General features: G+C 37.2%; 1 pseudogene; it reads right to left on the bottom strand.

The window, feature by feature from the left end:
• LOC129641509 (olfactory receptor 9K2-like) lies at window positions 1-970 on the bottom strand (annotated as a pseudogene).
• Between the last annotated feature and the right edge of the window lie 19,319 nt (window positions 971-20,289).

Raw genomic sequence — 20,289 nt, forward strand, 5'->3', positions numbered from 1 at the left:
TTACATCACTGTAAAAATAGGATTAAAGTATCTTTTCTCTAGGCTCTTTCTCAGAGCTTCTTTGACATCTTTGTTCCTCAGAGTTTAAATCAAAGGGTTCAACACAGGAGTGACTAGGGAGTAACATAAGCCACTTTACTGAGCTCAGGAAATGTATCAGGAGTGAGATACATAAAAAATACAGTACCATACAGTACACTCACGATTCCTAGGTGGGAGCTGCAAGTGGAGAAGGCTTTCTTTCACCCCTCAGTGGAGCGTATTTTTAGAACTGTGGATACAATATATATATATATGACACAATAATGACAACTAATGATAATGCTGCATAAGAAAAAAGAAACCAACTTATAAATATAGAGATCAGAACAAGAAATCTTCTGAAGTGGACGGTCATCACAAAATGGTCAATGGTTCGAGATGCACAAAAGGATAAAGTAAATGTTATGCTAGTTTGAAGAACTGAGCTGATGCAGCCAAAAAAATAGGAACCAGCCACCAACTGAACACAGAGATGTGTTGACATCTGGACAGTGTAGAGGAATGGGTTGCGTATGACAATGAAGCGGTAATAAGCCATGATTGCCAGGATAAATCCTTCAGTCACACTGAAGAGAGCAAAGAGAAAGAACTGGCTAATACAGCCTGCAAATGAGATGGACTTGCTCTCAGACCAGGAGTTGCTCATAGCCTTGGGTGCAATAACAGAAGAATAGAAGAGATCAATGAAGGAGAGGTTGCCTAGGAAAAAATACATTGGTGTGTTCAGCCGGGGGTTAGTCATATTAATGACCATCATGCCAATATTTCCTAGAAAGATCATGGTGTAGATAAGCAGAAATAGCAGGAAGAGGAGAATGTGAAGTTCTGGGTGGACCCTGAAGCTGACAAGAATGAAGTCAGTCACTTCTGAGTAGTTGCTTGTTCCCCTGTCACCCATGGCAAACAACTGCTGAGAGGCAGAATGCAAAAGAAATGAAATTGCGACTTTGAGTCATCAATTCATCAATACACTCTTAAATATAGCTATACATTATTTACTTCTTAATGAGAAAAGGTATACAAAACAATTTTAATGTCAATAGGATGCATGAATTTGGATTTAGATATTACTAAACTTCAGGAATTGTTATTCTATTAAACAATGAAAGAAGTTATTTGGTTATTTTATTTAAATCATACATTGGCAAGGATTTCTGCAAATTAGTGTATTTTATTGTCTAAGATTACTCACTTTCTGAATTTCTATTCTTGCTATATTTATTGTTAAAAATTATCTTATCCAAATTAGGAGTATTACATCTTATCTAAAATAAGCATATTGCATGGAATCTCTATGGTAGTGTTTATAGCCATTATGATAGCAACATCAGTATTTGTGTCATTACATGACAGTATTAAAAATATTTGAAATATTTTTATTTTATTTTGCCTCAATATATTTAGTTTCCATTGCTATTGGAGCCATCTTTGAAAACAATGTGATTAGACAATATTGGTATGTTAAGTAAAATCAAAAATCACTAAGAGTAGATAAAGTTCTCTAACTCTATTTCTAAACATACGTTCCTTTTCTCATATCAAAGTCATTCTCCCAAATACATGAATTTTAATTGCTTCATTACAAATGTTGGACTTGCATTAATAGTCATTTAATTTTAAAAAATGTAGTAATTAGTTGGCCCTCTCTTTAAAAGCAAAGAGAGAAGCTGGTGAATATTCCAGTCCTTATACCGCAATGAACAACTTTCTACCAAGGCTGCATCAATCCAAGAGATCTCACCCTTTAGACAGAGAAAGGAAACTTCAGTGATATACATAAAGAAAATCCCTTTCCTGAATTCTAGTATACCTGATATGTCTTAAAGTAAGGATAACTGGGTAACTATGGATATTTAAAGATCATAGCAACCTTGTGTCACCCAGAGTCTATGATCATGAGCTAGTGAATCAAAAGTTGTGTTTTTAGTGGCCTCAATTATTTTTAAATCTCTGATACCTTTTTCAAGAGTATTTTAGCACTGAGCTTTTACTCATCCTCTATGATGGATTCCACTGGGAGAGGAGTAATTGTGAAGTCAATTATGGAGACATAAGTGTAGACTCCAGGGCTGTTGTCCATAAGGACTGAAATAACCTCAGGTACATTGTAGTATAGTTCAAATACAAGGAACTTTTCCTTCTATAGTTGTGTATATCCTTTGGGAAATATTTCTGGACTTTATTTTCTTTACTGACAAAGAAAAACTTAATGGTATTATCTCAACATACATATTGGTAAGCATAGAAAAGAGATTTAAAAGTTTCCATATGAGGAAAGTTTTAGATAAGTAAATATTTTAAGTTATGTAGTAAATTATAGTTATGATTTTAAAAAGAAAAAATCCCACTTCAATTTGTAATTATCTATGCTTCTTAATGTAGGTATATTTCATGATATGACAAATGCCCACTAAATCACAAAAGTGAGATAATGGTTGATAATTCTTTGTATTCCTATATTTAAATACAAAACAGTTAGAGAATATATTGGAAGATACGATAGTATTCAATACATTTAAAAAAATCCTTTGTAAAAATAGTTTAAGATCAGGATCTATATTTGAAAATTCTTTCAAAACTACACAGTGACTGAAAAACTACATTAAAGTCACAGTCATAGTATGCTACTTCACAAGCCTAATTTTCTAAGAATGCCATTTTTCCTAAATATGTTTATAATTTAGTTTTATTCTTAGAAAATAACTGTCCAAAGTAAAAAAAAATCATTTTTAGATTTAATCTGGGTTTTATAAGTGTATAGACAGCAAAATGATGTGGGACCAGGTCTTCTTTTTATTATAATACAGTATTAGTAAAAGTTTAACCAGTAGAGGAAGAGAAAGCAGTTTAGATATTTTAAAAAGGAGAATACTAATTAAGGTTAGTTAAGGCCTGTTGACAATCATATGTCTTTATGAAAAATGGATATTCAGATCCTCTGCTTGCTTTTAATCAGATTGCTTTTTGCTTCTTTTTTGTTTGTTTGTTTACTTTTGTTTTTGAAGTTGAGTTGTATGTGGTATTTTTTGGCATATTTTGAATATTAACCTCTTACAAGATACATTGTTTGCAAATATTTTCTCCTATGCAGTTGGCTGCCATTTCATTTTGTTCAGAGTCCTTCATCTGCAAAGGTTTTCGGTTGATGTAGTCCCATTTGTTTATTTTTGCTTCTATTTCCCTTGACAGAAGAGACAGATCCTTCCTCCTCAAAATATATACATTGCTGAGACTGATGTCAAAGAGTTTACTGCCTGTGTTTTCCTCTAAGAGTTTTGTGGTTTCAGAGCTTACATTTATGTTTTTATCCATTTTGAGTTTACTTTTGTACAGGGTATGAGAAAGTACACCAGTTTGATTCTTTTGCATGTATCTATCTAGGTTTCTCAGCACCATATATTGAAGAGCCTGTCTTTCCCCATTGTGTATTCTTCCTCCTTTATTGTAGATTAATTGATGTATGAACCTGGACTTACTTCTGGACTCTCTATTCTGTTCCACTGATCTATGTGTATAGATCTTTGTGCCAGTACCATACTCTTTTGATTACTTAGCATTGTAGTGTAATTTGAAATAAAGGATCACAATAATTTCAGTTTTGCCCACCTTTCACAAGAATGTTTCAGCTATTTGGGATCTTTATGTTTCCATACAAATTATAGAATTACTTGTTGCAGTTCTGTCCAAATATGCCATTGGTATTTTAATAGAGATTGGATTGAATCTGTAGATTGCCTTGCATAGTATTGTCATTTTAATAATATTAATTCTTCCAATCCATGAGCATGGTATATCTTTCAATTTGTTTGTGATGTCTTCAATTTCTTTGATCAGCATCTTCCAGTTTTCCAAGTTCAGATCTTTTACCTCTTTAATGAGTTTTAAATGTAGGTACTTTATTTTCTGATGAAATTGTAAATTGAATTTTTATTACTTTCTCTTTCTGGTAGTTCACTGCTAGGATATAGAAACACTATGCTACACAGATTTATGCATATAAGTTTTTATATCCTGTAACTTTATTGATTCATATATTATTTCTAATAGATTTTTGATGGCATCTTTATGAGTTTCTCTATATAGTATATTTTTTGTAAACATTGACAGTTTTCTTTCTTTCTTTCCAATTCAGATTCTTTTTCTTTTCTTTTGTTTTATCATCCTTGTCTAATTTCTAATTTTAGGGGAAGCATTTTCAGTTTTTCAATGTTAGGTATGAGGTTGGCTGGGGGCTTGTAATACATGACCTTTATTATGTTGAGATATAGTCCTTCTAGACATCATTGTTGATCATTTTAGTCATAATGGATGTTAAATCTTGTTAAAAGCTTTTGTGCATCTACTGAGATGATCATATAGCTTTTATTTTGAATTAGCTAGGAGGTGATGATATTGACTGAATTGTTGGTACTGACACATACTTACAGGCTGGGGATATATTCCACTTGACAATGGTGTATGATACTTTTAATATATTATTCAAAAAATTTTTGTTAATATCTTGTTGAGGACTTTGCATTTATGTTAAACATGATGCTGGCCTTTTGTTTGGTTGTGGTGTCATGTTTGGTTTTGTCATCAGGGTGATGTTGGCCTCATGGAATGAGCTTGAAAGCTGTTCCTTCCTCTTCAGTTTTTGTTTTTCTATATAAATTTATTTATTTTAATTGGAGGCTAATTACTTTACAATATTGTAGTGGTTTTTGCCATACATTGACATGAATCCACCATGGGTGTACATGTGTTCCCCATCCTGAACTCCCCTCCCACCTTCCTCCCCATCCCATCCCTCTGGGTCATCCCAGTGCACCAGCCCCGAGCACCCTGTATCATGCATTGAACCTGGACTGGCGATTCATTTCATATATGATAAATATACATGTTTCAATGCCATTCTCCCAAATCATCCCACCCTCGCCCTCTCCCACAAAGTCCAAAAAACTGTTCTATACATCTGTGTCTCTTTTGCTGTCTCACATACAGGGTTATCATTACCATCTTTCTAAATTCCATATATATGCATATATATTCCATATATACTGTATTGGTGTTTTCCTTTCTGGCTTACTTCACTCTGTATAATAGGCTCCAGTTTCACCCACCTCGTTAGAACTGATTCAAATGTATTCTTTTTAATGGCTGAGTGATACTCCATTTGTGTACCACAGCTTTCTTATCCATTCATCTGCTGATGGACATCTAGGTTGCTTCCATGTCCTGGCTATTATAAATAGTACTGTGATGAACATTGGGGTACATGTCTCTTTCAATTCTGGTTACCTTGGTGTCTATGCCCAGCAGTGGGATTTCTCTGTCATATGACAGTTCTATTTTCCAGTTTTTAAAGGAATCTCCACACTGTTAATTTTTGGAATAGTTTGAGAAGGATAGGTGTTAACTCTCCTTGAAATGTTTGGTAGTATTCACCTGTGAAGCTGTTTGTTTGTTGGAATTCTGCTTGTTGGGAGGCTACTATTACTGATTAAATTTACTTACTGGCAATCAGTCTGTTCACATTTTCTATTTCTTCTTTATTCAGTCTTAGGAGATTATGCATTTCTAGGAATCTGTCCTTTTCTTTTAAATTGTCCATTTTATTGGCATACAATTTTTCTCAGTAATATTTTATAATCTGTGTTTCTGTGGTGTTGGTTGTAACTTCACTTTTATTTATGATTTTATAGATTTGGGTTCTCTCTCTTTTTTCTGATGAGTCTAGCTAAAAGCTTATGAATTTGTTATCTTTTTAAATATCAGATATTTGCTTCATCAGTCTTTTCCATTTTTTTAGTCTATTTTATTTATTTCTTCTATGATCATTTTTCTTTCTTACTACCCAGTTTGTAGTCTGATTGTTTTTTAATTTCTTCTTTTTTCAAGTTCTTTTATGTATAAGTTTGCTTATGTGATATTTTTCTTCTTTCTAGAGGTAGAATTATACCTGTATAATCTTCTCTCTTAGAACTTTTGCTGCTTCCCACAATTTGGATCATTGTTTTTCATTTTCCAATTGTCTCCAGTTATTTTGATTTTTTTTTATTGATTTCTGCAATGACCTACTATTTATTTTATAGCAAATTATTTCATCTCCACATGATTTTGTCTCTGAAGCTTTTCTGCAGCTATTTTATTATACTTGATTTCTAGTCTCTCATCTCTGTGGTCAAAAAAGATGTTTATTATGATTTTAGTCTTCCTAAATGTACTGAGACTTGCTTTGTGGCCTAGCATGTGATTTATCCTGAAGAGTTTTCTGTGTCCACTTGAAAAGAGTGTATATTCTGCAGTTTTTGGATGAAATTTCTGCATATGTTATATTTAATATGTTGAGATATAGTCCATCTAGACTCTCATTGTTCAGCATTTTTATTGTTAATAGGTGTTTAATCTTGCAAAAGTTTTTGTGCATCTATTGAGATGATCAGATAACGTTTATTTTCACTTAGTTAAGAGATGACCACATTGACTGAATTGTTGATATTTATATGTCCTTGTATGCTGGGGATAAAGACTACTTGAACATGGCATATATAGGTTAACATATAAAGGAAGATGACATATATCCAACAACACAACAGAAGACTCTATACATGGACATCACCAGAGGGTCAACACTGAAATCAGATGGATTACATTCTTTGCAGCCAAAGATGCAGAAGCTCTATACTGTCAGCAAAAACAAGATCAGGAGCTGACTGTGGCTCAGACCATGAACTCCTTATTGCCAAATTCAGACTTAAATTGAAGAAAGTAGGGAAAACCACTAGACCATTCAGGTATGACCTAAATCAAATCCCTTATGATTATACAGTGGAAGTGAGAAATAGATTTAAGGGCCTAGATCTGATAGACGGAGTGCCTGATGAACTATGGAATGAGGTTCGTGACATTGTACAGGAGACAGGGATCAAGACCATTCCCATAGAAAAGAAATGCAAAAAAGCAAAATGGCTGTCTGGGGAGGCCTTACAAATAGCTGTGAAAAGAAGAGAAGCGAAAAGCAAAGGAGAAAAGGAAAGATATAAACATCTGAATGCAGAGTTCCAAAGAATAGCAAGAAGAGATAAGAAAGCCTTCTTCAGCGATCAATGCAAAGAAATAGAGGAAAACAACAGAATGGGAAAGACTAGGGATCTCTTCAAGAAAATCAGAGATACCAAGGAACATTTCATGCAAAGATGAGCTCGATAAAGGACAGAAATGGTATGGACCTAACAAAAGCAGAAGATATTAAGAAGAGATGGCAAGAATACACAGAAGACTGTACAAAAAAGATCTTCATGACCCAGATAATCACGATAGTGTGATCACTCACCTAGAGCCAGACATCCTGGAATGTGAAGTCAAGTAGTCAAGTGGGCCTTAGAAAGCATCACTACGAACAAAGCTAGTGGAGGTGATGGAATTCCAGTTGAGCTATTCCAAATCCTGAAAGATGATGCTGTGAAAGTGCTGCACTCAATATGCCAGCAAATTTGGAAATCTCAGCAGTGGCCACACAACTGGAAAAGGTCAGTTTTCATTACAATCCCAAAGAAAGGCAATGCCAAAAAATGCTCAAACTACCGCACAATTGCACTCATCTCACCCTAGTAAAGTAATGCTCAAAATTCTCCAAACCAGTCTTCAGCAATATGTGAACTGTGAACTTCCTGATGTACAAGCTGATCTTAGAAAAGGCAGAGGAACCAGAGATCAAATTGCCAACATCCGCTGGATCATGGAAAAAGCAAGAGAGTTCCAAAAAGGCATCTATTTCTGCTTTATTGACTATGGCAAAGCCTTTGACTGTGTGGATCACAATAAACTGTGGAAAATTCTTCAAGGGATGGGAATACCAGACCACCTGATCTGCCTCTTGAGAAATTTGTATGCAGGTCAGGAAGCAACAGTTAGAATTGGACATGGAACAACAGACTGATTCCAAATAGGAAAAGGAGTTTGTCAAGGCTGTATATTGTCACCCTGTTTATTTAACTTCTATGCAGAGTACATCATGAGAAACGCTGGACTGAAAGAAACAGAAGCTGGAATCAAGATTGCCGGGAGAAATATCAACAACCTTAGATATGCAGATGACACCACCCTTATGGCAGAAAGTGAAGAGGAACTAAAAAGCCTCTTGATGAAAGTGAGAGTGGAGAGAGAAAAAGTTGGCTTAAAGTTCAACATTCAAAAAACAAAGATCATGGCATCCTGTCCCACCACTTCATGGGAAATAGATGGGGAAACAGTGGAAACAGTGTCAAACTTTATTTTTCTGGGCTCCAAAATCACTGCAGATGGTGACTGCAGCCATGAAATTAAAAGATGCTTACTCCTTGGAAGGAAAGTTATGACCAACCTAGATAGCATATTCAAAAGCAGAGACATTACTTTGCCAACAAAGGTCCATCTAGTCAAGGCTATGGTTTTTCCTGTGGTCATGTATGGATGTGAGAGTTGAACTGTGAAGAAGGCTGAGTGCCGAAGAATTGATGCTTTTGAACTGTGGTGTTGGAGAAGACTCTTGAGAGTCCCTTGGACTGCAAGGAGATCCAACCAGTTCATTCTGAAGGGGATCAGCCCTGGGATTTCTTTGGAAGGAATGATGAGAAAGCTGAAACTCCAGTACTTTGTCCACCTCATGCGAAGAGTTGACTCATTGGAAAAGACTCTGATGCTGGGAGGGATTGGGGGCAGGAGGAGAAGGGGATGACAGAGGATGAGATGGCTGGATGGCATAACTGACTCGATGAACGTGAGTTTGAGTGAACTCCAGGAGTTGGTGATGGACAGGGAGGCCTGGCATGCTGCGATTCATGGGGTCCCAAAGAGTCGGACAGGGCTGAGTGACTGATCTGATATATATATATATATATATATATATATATATATATATATATATCAACATCTATCTTTCTGACTTCCCAGATGGCTCCAGATAAAGAATCTGCCTGCCAATGCAGCAGACACAGGGGACATGGGTTCAATCTAGTCCAGGAAGAGCCAGGAATATCCCTTGGAGGAGGAAACGGCAACTCACTCCAGTATTCCTGCCTAGAAAATCCCATGGACAGTGGAGCCTGGTAGGCTACAGTCCATGGGGTTACAAATAGTTAGACAAAATTTAGCAACTGAGCATTATCTATCTATCTATCTATCATTCTTTCTTTCTATACATATGTTTAAGTGGATGATCTCTTAAGTTTGAATGTGCATGTATGTGTGCTCAGCGCTCAGTTGTGTTCAACTCTTTGCCACCCAAGGGCTGTAGCTCACAAAGTTCCTCTGTCCATGGAATTTTCCAGAGAAGAATCTGGAGTATGTTGCTTTTTCCCACTCCAGGGGATCTTCCCAGCTCAGGGATTGAACCCATATCTCCAGTATGTTCTGTATCGGCAGGTGGATTCTTATGCATTCTAGTAGCCTTACATTTTAAATCCATGTCCTATCTTTAATGGTTTTGACACCATATTTTATATCTTTTTGCTTTGGTTATCCTTATCACATATTGTGAGTATCAAATATTTTTACTACTTTTGTCTTTTAACCTTCTTATAACTTTATAAATGGTTGATCCACTACTTTATATGTTTTTCTTTTCTTTTTCTTTTTTTTTTACCAATGATATTTCTCATTCTTAATTTTCCCATTTTTGTTGTGGTCCTTTTTTTTTTTCCTCTGCTTAAAGTTCCTTTACCATTGCTTATAAAGCCAATATAATGATTCTTAACCATTTTAGCTTTTATTTGTCTGGAAAAATCTTTATCTCCTCTCCAAATCTGAATAATTACATTGCTGGGTAGAGTATTCTTAGTTGCAGGTTTTTCCTTTCAACACTTTGAATGCATCATGCCCATGCTACTCATTTCTGGCCTGCATATTTTCTACTAAAAAGTCATCTGATAGTCTTCTGCAAGTTTCTTTGAATGTAACTATTTGTTGTTGTCTTGCTGCTTTTAAGATTCTCCCATTATCTTTAATAGTTGATAATTTAATGATAATGTGTCTTGATGTGGATCTATGAGTTAATCTAACTTGAATTGCTATACTTCCTGGCCCTAGGGGTCTGTTTCCTTCCTGAGATAGGGACGTTTTCAGCCATTATTTCTTCATATAAGTTTTCTGTTCATTTCTCTCTTTCCTTCTGCTATTTCTATAGCGTGAATGTTGGCATACTTGATGTCATCCCAAAAGTCTCAGATTACTTTAATTAAAAAAAATTTTTTTCCTCTTTTTTATGGTCATCATATGTAATTACCAATGACCTGTCTTTCAGAGCACTGATCAATTCCTCTGATCTAATCTACTGATAATTCCTCTGGTGTGGATTTTATTTCAGCTATTGTATTCTTCAGTTCTGTTTGATTTTTACTTATAGTTTCTAACTTTGCTGAAATCCTTTTTGTGTTCATTCATTCTCTTTCTGTGTTCCATGAGTACTTTTAGATCATTAACTTCAACTCTCTATTGAGTAGATTGATTATCTCCTCTCCGTTTAGTTCTTTTTCTGAGGTTTTGTCTTATTTCATCATCTGGAATATATTTCTCTGTCTCCTTATTTTGCCCAGTTCTCTATGTATTTTCCTATGTACATCAGTTATAGTTTTCAATCTTGGAGAAGTGACTTTGTGTAGGAAACATCCAATGAGGTCCAGAAGCATTCTCTCATTTGGTCATCAGAGGTATAGGCCCCAGTGCTGCCCCTATATGGGATGCATGTACCCTTCTGTAATGGTAGGAGTTAGTATATTAGGCATGCTGGCAGGTGGGGTTGGACCCCAGCTGAGTTGGCTATGTGGCTATGCCTTGTACATTTGCTTTGAACCCACTGGAGGGTAAGGGATCTCATCCTCATGATTGGTTGAGTAGCCAGGGGTGGTGGGTAGTGCTGCTACTGGCCCACTGGAGAGTAGGGCCAGGTCCTCATGCAGCTGTCTGCTTAGCCAAGGGATAGTCAGGCTGGTGTTGGCCTCCTGGGGGTGGTGATGGGTCCCTGATTTGCTCCATTTACACAGCTCAATGGAGTTTGGGCTGAAACTGACCTGCTGCAACTGAGCATGGGTGGGTATGTCCTCCAGTACTGATAGGTTTAAGTTTCCAAAATGACACTTGGTAGGCTGATGTCATCACAGTAGAAAGAGCTCCTCAAAATGGCTACTTCCACATGGCTATTTCCAGTGTTCCCTTTCCAAGGGGGAGTCTCAGTTGCCTTCAGCCTATCCAGGAGGCTCTCCAAGATCCGCAGGTGGGTCTGACCTAAGCTTCTTTCAAATTAGTGCTTGTGTACTGGGACTTAGAGTGTGTGACATTTTGTATGCACAGTTAAAGGGTGAAGTTTCTGTTTCCGACAGCCTTCCAGCTTTTCCGAATAGAAAGCTTGCATGCTGTCGAAGCTAGATTTTCTGAGGGCTTGTCTTCCCTGTGCAAGCCCTCCTGGACTCAGAAGCCTAATGTGGGGACGTTGAACAGCTGTGTGTTCATTGGCAAGGATGTCTACATATGATACTCCTTCCATTTGTGGGTTGCTAACCCAGAGGTGTCAGTCCTGACTATAATGTGTCTCTGCCTCTCCTAGCCACCTCACTGTTGTTCCTGATTCATGTCTTTAGATGTGAAAAATTTTTCTGACAGTCCTTAGGATATTTATATAGATAGCTGCTTTGTAAGTGGTTACAATTTTGGTGTGTCTGTGGGAGGAGTTAAGCTCAAGGTCTTCCTACTCTGTCATCTTTGCCAGAAGCCCCATCAATAATTTAGCTTCAAAAGATATAACCACAATATTAACAACTAATGCACTTCAATATACAAAGAAGAATACATTCTCACTGAAATATGTGCTTATACTACAAATATAAAATTCAGATAACATTGAAAAAATACAGAACTTAAGATGCTTCCACATCTACTCGTGAGCAAGTAATTACTATAAGATCTGTCTTCCATGACAAAATATAAACTTTGTAGAAATTAAATGAACCAACCATATTTAGATACTGTACAACAAGCAGCAAATGACTGTAATTCCTGAGAAAAAGGAAACAATTCAAGAAAAATTTAAACATGAATACAAAGCAATTGAAACAAATCAAACACAATCATAGAGTTAAAAATGAAAAAAAAAGAAAACTAACAGACATTCAGTGATAACTGAGAAAATTAGCAAATATAATTAGAAAGGAGCTGATTAGAAAAATATTAGAAACTGTAATGGTCAAATTTTCTCTTGAAAGTGGATAACAACTCTAAACACACAGATACAAGAAACTTCACAAAAACTCAATTAAAAGGAACAGAAAGGAAATGGAATGAAAGCACAGGAGGATAAAATTTCTGGAAATGGATGAAAAATACTGTCAAAGCAACAAGAAGGAAAAAAAATTATATATTATCAAGCAAAAAGTAAAGCATAGATTTTGGTTAGAAAAATTCAAAACAGAAGACAATACAATACTATCCTTAAAGTGCTAAAAGACGGGACAATGGAAGACCAAATGAAAACACTATATCTAGGAAAAACATGTTCTGTTTTTCTGAACATGAAGGCAATATAAAAAAACTCATTAGAAAAAGGAAATTAACAGAATGCATTATGCCAAATTTGCACTAGAAGAAATGGTTTATTATTTCCCAACATACTTGTTGTGGAATCTTTGTATATTCTACAGTAGTGATCATACAACTCTGGCCTCTAGAGCATATCTTGCCCTCATTCATTTACCTTTTGTCTATGGCTGCTTAAACAGTATAAAGGCAGAAGTGAGGATGTAAGAAGAGAAGGTATTTCTTTCTCTTTCAGTATGCTTCTTGGATTGTTTCTTATTTTGGTTCTAGAATTTAGTGGGCAAACCTCACCATAGTTCTCAGTCTTGAAGAGATTGCCAGGCTTCTGTGATACTTTAATACCACCTCTTCTCATGCCTTGCAATCACAGATGCCCCTGACTGTCTGATCTTGCTGAAACCTAGGTTACTTCAAAGTCACCCCGCAGAAAACAATAATTCAAAAAGATATAGGCAGTTTCCAGTTCAAGATGGCAGAGTAGAAGGATGTGCACTCATCTCCTCCTGTGAGAACACTAAAATCACAACAAGTTGCTGAACAACCATTGCCAGGAGGATGCCAGAACCTGCTAAAAAAAGATACTCCACATCCAAAGACAAAGAAGAAGCCACAGTGAGACAGTAGGAGGGGCACAATCATGATAAAATCAAATCCCAAACCTACTGGGTCAGTGACCACAAACTGGAGAACAATAATACCAAAGAAGTTCTGCTTCTGTTGTGTAGGTTCAGAACCCCACATCAGACTTCCCAATCTGGGGACCTGACAAAGGGACTAGGAATCCCCAGGGAATCTGACCTTGAAGGCCTGCAAGAGTTGATTACAAGACTTCCATAGGACTGGAAAAACAGAGACTTCAGTTTAAAGGAACAAACAAAACCTTGTGCACCAAGACTCAGAAGAAAGGAGCAGTGACTCCACAGTAAACTGACCGAACTACTTGCTTTTGTTGGAGGGTGTCCTGAGGAGGCATGAGTCAGCAGGGACTCACCACAGGGACGGCGGGACTGGCAGCAGATGTCTGGAAAGATCCCTTTTGGTGTAAACCCTCTTAGAGTTTGCCATTAATCTGACCATAGAGCCTGTAGACCTGAGGGTTGGATCACCTCAGGCCAGAAAACGACCAGGTTGGGAGTGCGAGCGCAACCATCAGCACATAGTTAAATCAAGAGAGTTCCTGAAAAACAACTATTTCTGCTTTATTGACTATGCCAAAGCCTTTGACTGTGGGGATCACAATAAACTGTGGAAAATTCTTCAAGAGATGGGAATACCAGACCACCTGACCTGCCTCTTTAGAAATCTGTATGCAGGTCAGGAAGCAACAGTTAGAACTGGACATAGAACAACAGACTGGTTCCAAAAAGGAAAAGGAGAATGTGTGGGCTGTATGTTGTAACCTGGATTATTTATTTATTTATTTATTTATATGCAGAGTACTTGAACTGTGATGTTGGAGAAGACTCTTGAGAGTCTCTTGGACTGTAAGGAGATCCAGCCAGTTCATTCTGAAGGAGATCACCCTTGGGATTTCTTTGGAAGGAATGATGTTAAGGCTGAAACTCCAGTACTTTGGCCACCTCATGTGAAGAGTTGAGTCATTGGAAAAGACTCTGATGCTGGGAGGGATTGGGGGCAGGTGGAGCAGGGGACGACAGAGGATGAGATGGCTGGATGGCATCACTGACTCGATGGATGTGGGTTTGGGTGAGCTGCAGGAGTTGGTGATGGACAGGGAGGACTGGCATGCCATGGTTCATTGGGTCACAACGAGTCGGACACGACTGAGCAACTGAACTGAACTGAACTGATGCAGAGTACACCATGAAAAATACTGGGCTGGAGGAATCACAAGCTGGAATCAAGATTGCCAGGAGAAATTTCAATAAGCTCATATAAGCACATGACACCACCTTTATGGCAGAAAGGGAATAACTAAAGAGCCTCTTGATGAAAGTGAAAGAGGAGAGTGAAAATGTTGGCTTAAAGCTCAATATTCAGAAATCTAAGATTATGGTATCCGGTCTGGTCACTTCATGACAAGTAGATGGGGAAACAGTGGCTGACTTTATTTTTCTGGGCTCCAAAATCACTGTAGATGGTGATTGCAGCTATGAAAATAAAAGATGCTTACTCCTTGGAAGGAAAGTTATGTCTAACCTAGACAGCATATTAAAAAGCAGATACATTACTTTGCCAACAAAGGTCAGGCTAGTCAAAGCTATGGTTTTTCCAGTAGTCATGTATGGATGTGAGAGGTAGACTATAAAGAAAGCTGAGCACCGAAGAATTGATGCTTTTTAATTGTGGTGTTGGAGAAGACTCTTGAGAGTCTCTTGGTCTGCAAGGAGATCCAACCAGTCCATCCTAAAGGAGATCAGTCCTGGGTGTTCATTGGAAGGACTGATGTTGAAGCTGAAACTCCAATACTTTGGCCACCTCATGCGAAGAGCTGACTCATTTGAAATGACCCTGATTTTGGGCAAGAGTGAGGGCAGGAAGAGAAGGGGATGGCAGAGGATGAGATGGTTGAATGGTGTCACCGACTCAATGGACATGGGTTTGGGTGGACTCCGGGAGTTGGTGATGGACAGAGAGGCCTGGTGTGCTGCAGGTCATGGGGTTGCAAAGAGTCGGACACGACTGAGTGACTAAACTGAATCTAACTTACTGAGCAAGGCCCTGTGCACCAGAAAGCCTTGTAGTTGATCTACAGTTAGCTTTTCAGTCTCATGGGACCACTAGTCTTCTCTTAATTGCTTATACCAAATATTTATTAAGTTTTGGAGTTCACTTCAGCTTGAATTGCCTGCACATGTTTTTCTAAATAGAGTCAGTTCAAGTGGAGAGAGCTTTGGAGGCCTCCACTATCATGGTACAACTTTCTTTCTAGGTAAAACCTGCATTCATATGTTCTGAAATAAGCAGGCACAGGGGTCCAGTTTGCTTAGAATGACACTCCTGCTTTAGGAGAAGGTTTCTGAGTGAGGTCACTAGCCTATGGTGTTCTGAGCACAAAACTTCTGTCCTTTAAGAGAATGGGAGTAGCTGGAATTGGGGCCCAGTACTCTTGGCCTGGCATTCTTAGGGTAGACCTTTTGAATGGGGGCTGGGTAGAGATCATCACATGTTTTAGCTACCCTTGCATTGCATAGACCTTCTTCAATGTGGAGCTGGAGGGGACAAGTAATGTTCGCAGCAACAATAATCAAGGGGACATGGTAGCCTTTGACTGTGACCCAGGGGCAGAGGGATCTCTATGTCCCTGCCTGTACTTTCATGAGTGCACTTTCAGCTCTGCTGGGAGGAGAGAGGGCAGAGAAGGAGTGGGTCCTGGCTCAAATGCATTAGAGTCTCAGTCTTCCTGAGATTTAGTAGATTTTGTTCAGTAAAAAATTTTTTTGTTTGTTTTTTATTTTCAGATATTTCCCTGGTAGTCTCTTCAAATCAAACATAATTATTATGAGATCTCAGAGTCTCAAGCTTCAAAAATCAGCAAAGATAAGGAAAGCAAACTAGCAAACACATATGAACACATATCAGCTGTATTCACAATATCTAAAAGCTGATCAAACATCAATTGCCCATTTATTTAAGAGTACATAAACAAAATTTGGTATATATGTACAATGAAAAGTGAAAAATTACTCAGCAATAAAAAGAATGGGTTACTTATACATGATAAAATGAAGAAATCTCAAAATCATTTTACACAGTGAAGACGCCTGAGAGAAAAGATGACATGCTGTATGATTCTAATATATACCATACAGATCACTGGTTATCAGGAGATGGGTTTGGAGGGAAGAATGGCCTGAAAAGAGGCATAATCAACCATTTGGAAATGAAGGAAATATTCTATATCTTGATGCAGTGGTGTTTTCATTGGCCACAAAACTCACAGAGTTGTTCACTTTAAATACATACTGTTAATTCAAACCAATTATTCCTCAATAAAGTGTTTAAAAAAATAACATGCAGGTCTTCTAAGAATCTATATTTTAGATGCCAGGCCAAGAGTACTGGGCCCCAATTCCAGCTACTCCCATTCTCTTAAAGGACAGAAGTTTTGTGCTCAGAACACCATAGATCTAAGAATTTATATTTTTGAGCAATGATTAAGAAACATCTTTTTTTTTTTGAAAGGTTTCATCTTCACCTGAAGAATAGGAAGCTGCACAATAAAATAGAAAATTTAGTTTTGCTTATTCATAATAATTATACATTTATTATTTTAACTAACAATTTATTTAGATATTTCTTAAATTAAAAATGGAATATTAAAAGGAGGCTAAATTTTTAAATATAACTGTTGTTAGTATAGCAGCAGTTGAGTCAGGATTTTTTTTTTGCTTACTTCTTTATTTTATTTTTTTAAATTATGAAAATACAATAACACATTTACAGGAAATTTGGAAAATACAGAGCAAAGTTACATATAGTTCCACTATATATTACAATTAATTTTTAAGTAGATAAATTAAGATTTTTTACTGGGAGTTTAAATATCAAACTCTCAAAATTAATAGAATGAATATACAAAGAAGTAGAAAGATATAGTAGACCTGAAAAGCAGTATGAACCAATTCAACATAATTAAGATTTATGCACTTTTCGCACAACAGTAGGATACAAATTCTATTCAAGTTCCTATAGACTATAAACTACAAGACGTTGGAACATATCCAGGAACATAAGACCAGGTGCAAAAATTTCATAATCTAAAGTTATTAAAATCATGCAGAATCCATTCTCTTATCACCATGGAATTATATTAGAGATTAATATCAAAAGATACTTGAGAATAACCCATCTATTTTCGAGTGAAATGTGACATTTATCAAGAGAGGTCATTGACACAGCCATTGAAGGCTTCAATATGGTTAGTAGACAAAAAAAAAAAAAAAAAAAAAAAAAAGCAGGGGGCTGATTGCAGAGAAGAAAGCCTTTAAATGAGAAATTAATATAAAATACTTAAAAAAATCCCAATTATATGCATCTTTACAATGTGATTTTGCCACTCCTTCACCAAGAAGTGGAGCCTAATTTTCCTTCCTTTGAAGGTAGTCTGTTTAATTATTCATTTATAGCCAACAGATGCCATGGGAGTGATGCTGACTTCCAAGGCTAGATCAGAGAAGGACTTGCAGCTTCTGCCTGGATTTTTGGGAATGCCTGTCCTGGGGGAAGCTAGACATCAGGTGTTGTTAGTATAGCAGCAGTTGAGTCAGGATTTTTTTTTGCTTACTTCTTTATTTTATTTTTTTAAATTATGAAAATACAATAACACATTTACAGGAAATTTGGAAAATACAGAGCAAAGTTACATATAGTTCCACTATATATGTGGATGTCCTACTTCCCTGAGTTGGCCAAATTGGAGAGGCCACATGTGGACTTTCTAGTGGACAGCTCATCAGCCAACATCAACTGCCACTCATGTCAGTGAGCCATTTTGCACATTCAACCCAGTTAGCTCCAGCTGACATTTGACTGGAACCACGTGAAAGACCTGCGTGTGAATTGCCCAGCCATGAACTGTTAAATAAAATGATATGGTGGTTTTAAGGTGCCAAGTTTTAGGGTAATTGTAATTCCACAATAGTAACTAGAATAAAGCTCTAGATGGACTTTCCTGCATAGGTGACAAATCAAGATTGTGTGTAGGCGGTGGACAAAGAATGTCACCTGCCCTTCTAGTAAACAATGAACATTGCCACTATGAAACCATCAGCCCCTGCAGCCACCCCTACATCGGTGTGTCCTGAGGGGAATTTAGGATGGAGGAAAAACAGGATACTGTCCTTACCTAGTTGAGATGTATATCAAAGGAATAGTTTCAATGAGTACAGACTATTGCCTCTTCCCATACAATGAAGGGCTTCCCTGGTGGCTCAGACCATAAAGGATCTGCCTGCTATGTGGGAGACCCATGTTTGGGAAGATCCCCTGGAGAAGGGAATACTCCAGTATTCTTGTCTGGAGAATTCCATAGACAGAGGAGCCTGGCAGACTATAGTCCATAGGGTTGCAAAGAATCAGACACGACTGAGAGACACAAACACACATATATTGAAAGCACTAAAACTGAGATGTCTGTTTTGTTTGTGATTAGTAGTAATCTTTTGATGTTCGACTATGTAGGTTTGTTCTGGTTTCTGTTTTTTCACAAAAACTCCCATGTATCCTGGCTCTTCCATTACCTTGTTGGAGCAGTTCCTCAGAGATGTCTGAGAGGCTGTCTCTTGGGTTATTGTCCTCAGTAATGTCCCTAAATGAAACATAACTCGTGACTCCCATTTTTCTTCAGTCAACAAGGCCTATGTATTATAGATATTCTGCAGGGGTGATTTTTTAAAAAGGGGGCCTACTTCTTAGCTCTGATGTGAGGCTTCCTTGAGTCTGTGGGCAAGTCCTGATCATTCTTCAGTAGCTGTTATGTCTTTGTCACCTGTCTCCAGTTAAAGGGCCAGTACACTTGCCTGGTCGTTCCCAGGTATTTGCAGCTGTGCCACTCATTTTGGGTGATGGCAGGAGAAGACTAGTCACTTTCCTTCCAAAGGATCCTGGCAGCCCAAGGTTAGGACTCTGCACTTCTAATGCAGGGGATGAGAGTTCGATCCCTGATCAGGGAACTAAGATACCACATGTTGTGAGGCTTAGCCAAAAAAAGAAAAGTACCCTGTTGCTTTAGCCATCAGAAGAGACTACTGTTCTTGAGAGACAGAGAGAAGTGGAAGGAGGAACGTGGAAGCTAGGGTCAAAAGACTAGGGTTCAAGTCCAGATTCACTTACATTCTAGCTGTGTGAGTCAGGATTAAATATTGTGAACATTCCCATTTAGTAAAATTAGCTAGTTATGACTCTACAATCAGCTATAATTATAAATGTAATGGGATGCCACAAGATGAGATTAAAGTAGTAATAATGTTTTAGATAAATGTGGTCTTCAATTTATTTAGGCATGTTTTACTAGCACTCTTTGCTTGTAAAATACAGAATCTTTCATGCAACACGTTGAGTCCTATATTGGAACAAGCTTTGAAGAAATTCATAATTCTTTTCAGTTTCACCTCACCTAAATCTCAGGCACAGGTTCTTTGCTCACTGGACCTTAGTATTCTTTTATTAAACTGAGAAATAAGAGTTTCTGTAATGGCAAGACAGTTGACTATCAAGCACATAGGCAAATCAGGATGAGAAAGCTCAGTCTGACCTGACTTAATTTTGTTAACTCTTAATGATTAACTGTTATTACTCATACTTTTCTTCTCATTTTGTTAGGTGGTATTTCCCCAGTTAGAGATGCTCAAACATTAGAAGTCATTACTCACTTCTACCTTGTTTTAACTTCATCAACCATTAATTAATATTCAGTTTAGTTTATCTGTAATTTTAAAGGTATTCCCTCTCTCCACTGTCATAAGACAGTGATTATCTTCTTCTATGAATATTTATCTACCACAAGTTACCAACGTGATTTTTCTAAAATGTCGATTTGAACACAATATAGTCTTTGAAGAAAAATCACTAGTGCTCTCCTGTGGTCTGCAGAAAATAAGCCAACCTCCTTGTCTTCTTATATAGATGTGCACAATTTCCATGAATTTCCTTTTAAGTCTTAAATCTCACTCCTTCACTTTTACATTAATATCAGGAATTAAATTTTTGGAAGTTTAACAAATCATTATTTAATTGCCT

Source organism: Bubalus kerabau, chromosome 1 (genome assembly GCF_029407905.1).
Source record: "Bubalus kerabau isolate K-KA32 ecotype Philippines breed swamp buffalo chromosome 1, PCC_UOA_SB_1v2, whole genome shotgun sequence".
Taxonomy (NCBI): domain Eukaryota; kingdom Metazoa; phylum Chordata; class Mammalia; order Artiodactyla; family Bovidae; genus Bubalus; species Bubalus kerabau.